We start from the raw sequence: 7,637 nt of genomic DNA, 5'->3' as shown, positions 1-7,637 counted from the left end.
AGCCCACCAATCAGATTAAACGTAATGCATTAGATCATAGCCCACCAATCAGATTAAATGTAATGCATTAGATCATAGCCCACCAATCAGATTAAATGTAATGCATTAGATCATAGCCCACCAATCAGATTAAATGTAATGCATTAGATCATAGCCCACCAATCAGATTAAATGTAATGCATGAGATCATAGCCCACCAATCAGATTAAATGTAATGCATTAGATCATAGCCCACCAATCAGATTAAATGTAATTCATCACATCATAGCCGACCAATCAGATTAAACGTAATGCATTAGATCATAGTCCACCAATCAGATTAAATGTAATGCATTAGATCATAGCCCACCAATCAGATTAAATGTAATGCATTAGATCATAGCCCACCAATCAGATTAAACGTAATGCATTAGATCATAGTCCACCAATCAGATTAAATGTAATGCATTAGATCATAGCCCACTAATCAGATTAAATGTAATGCATCACGTCATAGCCGACCAATCAGATTAAACGTAATGCATTAGATCATAGCCCACCAATCAGATTAAACGTAATGCATTAGATCATAGCCGACCAATCAGATTAAACGTAATGCATTAGATCATAGCCGATCAATCAGATTAAACGTAATGCATTAGATCATAGCCAACCAATCAGATTAAACGTAATGCATTAGACCATAGCCAACTAATCAGATTAAACGTAATGCATTAGATCATAGCCAACTAATCAGATTAAACGTAATGCATTAGATCATAGCCAACTAATCAGATTAGCGCCAAAACAGCATTGAATGCCAGTTATTTTCTCAGTTTTAGAGTTTATAAATGTATTTATACTTGGAGCCTGATACATTTTTTTAATTTTTTTTATTGTGAATTGAATTAATTTATTATTTTCAATTTTTTTTAAATTTACATTTTGACAAACCTTTTATTTAATACAGATGCCTTTGTGGAAAATAAATTAGATTCCAAGTGTGAAAGACATAATTTTTTCCTTTTTATGGTTTCTAAATGATATGTTTACTGTATGTAAGAGAACCAACAATAACTGTGGGGGTGAAAGTAACTAGTAACTTTAACTTTGAATACTATTTAATTGAGCTACTTTTTACTTGTACTTGAGTATTTTATGTATGATTTACTTGTACCTGTACTTGAGGATATATCAGTACTTTTTACACCTCTGTGACTTATACAATGAAGCGACTTATATGTAAGTTTTTGGCCAACAGCGCCCCCTGGTGAGTAAAATGTTCATTAGTTTTCTATTGTTGTATAAGACGCTCTCTCATTGGTAGTAATTATGCCTGATGTAACAGTCTATACATACAGTATATCCACTATGAGGAGTAAAATGTGTGTTTGCATTATTTAATTTAATATATTTGATCTTCCTATGATAATATGACATACATTTAATCACAAAAGGCAACTTCGATCAGATCAATGTTGACAGGTTGTCATGGCAACTCAGGCTAAAATGGAAGCTCAATGTTGACAGGTTGTCATGGCAACTCAGGCTAAAATGGAAGCTCAATGTTGACAGGTTGTCATGGCAACTCAGGCTAAGATAAAAGCTGCAGAATCTACATCATTCAACAGAATCTCCTCCTGCACCGTCAGAAACGACTAAAGTAGCTTTAATAATATAGATTAACGTTGACCAACGGTTGTCATCAGTGAGCAACGTTTGAGACCAAGGTGAGTTTCTAATAATAATGTCAACTTTAATGACTAATTTAGTGATTTCCCACAATCCAGTGAGTAAATACTGCTTGTTTTAATCTAAATGTGTTTACATATTAAGTCATAATCTTGTGTAAATGAGCTGATATTGTAAAGATCTTTGGAACGACTCAAGCTCCTCCCACTGCTGGTGCAAACTCCATTATTGGTTATAAGATCTTCTTCGTTCTAAGCATTTGGCGGATTAGGGGCTAGATTTCCTGTGCATTATATCAATTCTGGACTGGTGTGGGACAACATATATGTTTGGGACGATGCATCAATACAAAACATTTACGTCGACATATTTTTTGTGTCAAATGGGCGGGGCGATATGGCCTTTTTTAAATGTCTGAATATTTTCAAGCTATATGATGATATACGATATACATCTCAATATTTTGCCCTTGCCTTGAGATGATGCTTTGATGTATAAAACCAGAATGACAATATTCAATATATATTGTTGTTTTCTCTGTGATGTAATTGGGGTTTCCCCTATTATAGCATAGTGCACCCTCGGATCTGGGTTGGTTGCGTTTGAATATGCGATCGGAGTATCAAATGATTTGGTCTTGTACTTTCCTGGTGTGCCTAAGGCATAAAGCGGCGGTGCAGAAGGCAACTATATGTGACAGAGAATAATTACAATGACTAGGGCCATGTCTGGTGTAAACCACATGTACATTAGAGGTTGGATAGGGCTTTTGTAGTGGATTCCAGTCCTAGTTTCTAGTTTACGATGTCCTTGAGGTGGTAGATGTTATTGAATGCGACGACTGGTTGGCAAATTAGGAATACCATATCTCGGCTTGTAGGGTTTATTCAGCTTGCAGTTGACGGCTCGTCTGTTGGTTTTGTTGTTCTGTATAGCTTAATTTGGTCTCTGTGGACCCACTTGAGCTTTGTTTGGTCTTTGTGTTGGGAATCTTTATTTGGTACACCACTGAAGACAGTTTATCGGTGACGAGGTAGGGTCCGGTCGATTTGGGAAGAAATTTCTTATCTAGTTTGGTTGCATGATAAGCGTTTTTGCCGGCGGGCAGAGCAAAACTGTAATATTAGACTCTACCTCCCACCTGTAGTTCGTCATAGGCATGTGCCAGTATCACCCCCCTTTGGTTTTGCGGGACGATAAATGCATGCATTTGTGAGTCAGCAGAAACATGGACCAAGATGCCATTGACTATCCGTAACAAGTGACGGACAGCGAACAGATGGTCGAGGTTAAGTGTGGAGGCAAAGTCAGAGGAGGAGGGATTGTCTAGTGTATTGTCCCCCATGAGGCGAATCATCAAGGAGATCACGGGGTCTTGGCCTTGTAACATCATCAGGTCTGGTTTTGCATGCGTAAGCAACCACTGGTCTGTTCGTGTATCTGGTACAGACCGGCACTGAGGCAGTGTGCTGAAAAGCCCAGATGGAATTCCTTGTTGTGGTCAGGATAGGCGAGGCACGGAGCCTTCGTTAGCATATCGATTAAAGTCTGCATAGCGTGTTGTTGGGGCTCACCCCAAGTGAAAGGGACATCCTTCTTTAGGAATGTGTAAAGAGGTTTTGCTAAATTGGCGTAATTGTCAATGAATTGCCTGGAGTAGCTACAGATACCAAGGAAGTTTCTTAAACCTGAGACATGCTGGGGAACCTTGAAGTTCTGAAGACCCTGAATGTGTTGTGCCTGTGGTTCCACACCCTTACCGACTAGGAGACCGACATAGTTCACTGTTGTGCGGGAACATTGACACTTGGACAGTGAGATTTTGGCACTGGCGCAGGTCAGTACATGATCAATTTCACTCCTGTGGTTTGCAAATGTTGTGTTTTTCATTAATATGTCATCAACAAATATATGAGGGTGCCATGAGACTTTCAACATGGCTGCTGTTTGGTTCAAAGTTGTGCGACATCGGATTTGTCTCGACTACAATGATACCGTTCCTAAATTATTTCATAAAATGGTCCTGAGAGCAGAGCCAGCGGAGTCACGTGCGCGCTAGAGCCAATCACTGGAGAGCTCATGACATCATCACTGTGGAGTTAGAACTGATGACATCATCACTGTGGATGAGCTTTTTCTGTTTTTGATCACCGTCTTGCATCCAACACTGCACTATGTAGAGCACTTAGAGGTTCGCTTCCGTTCTGTGCATCTTCTGTGCATCTAAACTGAACCAGACTGACTCTGTTCCGCCCATCTGTAAGATACACTGTCTCAAAGTAACTTTTGTGTGTGTGTGTGTGTGTTAGCGGCATATAATATATACATCGGAAACTATAACAGAATGTCTCACTGCACGTAAAGCTACATATTATTATTATTATTACGTATTATGACAGGCCCATATTTCACTGGCCTCAAATCAACAGGAACAAGTATTTATTAATTTTAATGTGACACATTTAACATGTGATCATTACTTTGTTTTATTCCAAGATATAAATTGTAAATTGAGGAAACATTGGAATTGAGCTGCTGAAAGGAAGTGACGGATTGCTGCTCTGCTGCTTTTTATGGGAACACCTTTAAACACTGAAGGGCTTAATTATGGGACATCTAACGTCAAAGGTAAGTTACAATTTTCTAACTGGTTTCTGCATTTAGCTCATTTTGTTAACATTTAAAACAGGGATTCACATCCAACAACATGTTATATATAATTGTACACAATATGTTTCAAGGCTGTAGCTATTGAATATTTTTGTAATCCAGTATTCTACTGAAAATTCCATAGATTAACATATTTTTTTAGTTAAAGAGAAATTATATTCATACATGAGAAACTAACATATTTGATTTAGGAATGAATGAACCATTTGTTTCCTTTTTTAGACAATCAACACTTTTGCTTTTTAGCAAACGGCAATTGCATCTCAGGAAATGTGACTAGTTAATATAAAAATGAATAAAACAAACAGAATAACATAACTTTCTACTTCTGCCAAGTCCAAACATCTTCTCAGATATCTACAACTACATAGATATCTTTATTTGAGGAACATTGAAGATAACTTGAACTAAAGTTTAGACTTGGTAACGTGACGTTTTCCATATCTTTAACTTTCATTCTACGGAGTCCAAATGAGGTTTGATATAAATGTAATGTTCATTTTGAAAAAAAAAAAACAGGATTGAAGTGCAAATATATCTAACCAGTTTCTAGGTTAGAGATTAAATGTGTAAACAGTTTGCCATTGGTTTCCATCATCTACCACCCACCACTAAAAGTCATGTGATGTGTGATATCATCTAAGAAAGGTCTCTACTGCTCATGGGGAACGTATTTTTTTTAATATAAATTAGCCGTGAATGGATTAAAAAATAACCAATCAATTGCAAATCTGACTAAATAATCACGATTAATCACAATTTGTGAATTTCAGTCACAAGTTGCAAAGAAATTACGTGTATTTATAAGTTACAAGTAAAGTAATTTAATTTGTTCCCAAACAAAATCACTGTTAAATGTAGTGTGTGGTCCATGCAGACTTTAAAGGTTTGTGCTATGTTAAACTTCAGTCTGTTATTACACAATATATTGGTTATTTTAAAGAAAAAAGATTGTACATTAAAATAAAATGCGCAAAAAATCTAACCTATAATTTAGAAAAATTCCAGTGTCAATACGAGAGAACTTTAGAACTAATTTGAACCTTAAACATTCAAACTATTGCACTTTTACATTCAGCTGCTGAGGCACAGCCGACTGTCCACATTACTACAGGATGACTGAATCAATGCTAAATACTAGAGGTGATCTCAGTGAGATGGACTCAGAAACATTAGTAAAGGAACGTTCCACAACAATGAGAGTGTCCTGTTAATGTGCTGCTTGTCTCTGTCCCTCAGTTTGTGGACATGTCTCCTGCCTGCAGTGGGACGTCTGAACATCACTTCCTGTGCTCCATCTGTCTGGAGGTGCTCACTGATCCAGTCACCACACCATGTGGACACAACTTCTGCAAAACATGCATCAGCACACACTGGGACACCAGTACCACCAGCAGGTGTCCCGTGTGTAATCAGGTGTTCAGCACTAAACCTCAGCTGAAGGTCAATATTATGATGCGTGAGATGGTTTCTCAGTTCAGACGTGAATCTGAGAGGAAAGCAGCAGCACCAGGAGAAGTTCTCTGTGACGTCTGCACTGGAACCAAAGTGAAGGCCCTGAAGTCCTGCCTGGACTGTGTGGTCTCCTACTGTGAGACTCACCTGAAGCCTCATCTGACAGCATCAGGCCTAAGAAGACATCAGCTGGTGGAGCCTGTGGAGAACCTGGAAACCAGGATGTGTCCAAAGCACAGCAAACCTCTGGAGCTGTTCTGTCAGAGCGATCAGACACGTGTCTGCTTGATGTGTTCTGTTTTGGAGCACAGGAGTCACCAGTTAGTCCCTCTGGGAGAAGATCTGTTTGAAGACAAGAAAGTTTATCTTCAGCAGATGATCCAAAAGAGACGAGAGAAGCTGGAGGTGATCAGAGAGTCAGTGAGATTCAGGAAGGAAGCAGCAGACAGAGGGAAAGCTGAAGGTGTGGAGATGTTCACTGCTCTGATGGAGCTTGTTCGAAGAGGCCTGAAGGAGCTGATGAAGACAATGGAGGAGCAACAGGAAGCAGAAGAGAGAGAGGCTGAAGGTTTGATCAAAGAGCTGGAGGAGGAAATCTTTGAGCTGATGAAGAGAAGCTCTGAGGTGGAGCAGCTCTCCCACTCTGAAGACCACCTCCTCCAACACTTCTGCTCCCTGAAAGCTCCTCCAGCCACCAAGGACTGGACAGAGGTCATGGTCCATCCATCATCATATGAAGGAACTGTGCTGAGAGCTGTGGCTCAGCTGGAGGACACACTCAGTGACAAGATGATGAAGATAAAGATGTTAGAGATGAAGAGGCTGCAGCAGTTTGCAGTAGATGTGACTCTTGATCCTCTTACAGCTAATCCTTACCTTGTCCTGTCTGATGATGGAAAACAAGTTTACTGCAGTGATGTGAAGAAGAACCTTCCACACAACAAAGAGAGATTTTCTCCTTGTGTCAGTGTTTTAGGGAAACAGAGTTTCAGTTCAGGTAGATTTTACTTTGAGGTTCAGGTTAAAGGAAAAACTAAATGGGATTTAGGAGTGGTTAAAGAATCCATCAACAGGAAGGGATAGATTACTGCGACTCCTAAGAATGGTTACTGGACTGTGATCCTCAGAGATGGAAATGTGTATAAAGCATGTGAAGATCCTTCAGTCATTCTTCATCTGAAGTGTGTTCCTGAGAAGGTGGGTGTGTTTGTGGACTATGAGGAGGGTGTGGTCTCCTTTTATGATGTAGATGCTGCAGCTCTGATCTACTCCTTCACTCACTGCTGCTTCACTCATAAACTACACCCATACTTTAATCCCTGTTTAAACTATGGTGGTAAAAACTCAGCACCTCTGATCATCTGTCCTGTCAATCAAAGTGAATGATCAGTGTCATGATGAAGTCTCACCAACAATAGATTCAATGGTTCTCTGCAACCATTCACTTCTCCAGGTTGGTTACGCACTCCATCCAACCTAACATGTATGTTTCTCAACAGTGGGAGGAAACATTTTATTAAAGAAGTTTCACATTTGGTGTTTGGATTGTGATGAAATAAAAGTGGATTTAAAAAATATTTTACAAAATGATTCATTGTACAAACGTGTTACATGTTTTATGATCAGTTAAAATGTGTTAGTGGTTAGTAAAATAGGAACATGATGATTTTTTTCTATGAAATGTAATAAAAATAAGATGCTCAGGTTATCTAAGGAGTTTTTGTAAGTCCATCTAAGTTTAATTTGTAATTGTGTTGAGTATAACTGTGGTACATTTTATTTTTAAGTGTTGTATGTGGGTATAAATGTTGATATATAAAACTATGTACACTTTTCTTTTT

General features: G+C 38.7%; 1 pseudogene; it reads left to right on the top strand.

Moving 5' to 3' along the window:
- Positions 1-2,128: 2,128 nt before the first annotated feature.
- On the top strand, positions 2,129-7,287 carry LOC114459852 (E3 ubiquitin-protein ligase TRIM39-like; annotated as a pseudogene).
- Positions 7,288-7,637: the final 350 nt, after the last annotated feature.

The sequence above is a fragment of the Gouania willdenowi genome, unplaced genomic scaffold, assembly GCF_900634775.1.
Source record: "Gouania willdenowi unplaced genomic scaffold, fGouWil2.1 scaffold_35_arrow_ctg1, whole genome shotgun sequence".
Classification (NCBI taxonomy): Eukaryota; Metazoa; Chordata; class Actinopteri; order Blenniiformes; family Gobiesocidae; genus Gouania; species Gouania willdenowi.
Note: the sequence above shows the minus strand (reverse complement) of the source record. Positions and strands in the feature narration are given on the sequence as shown.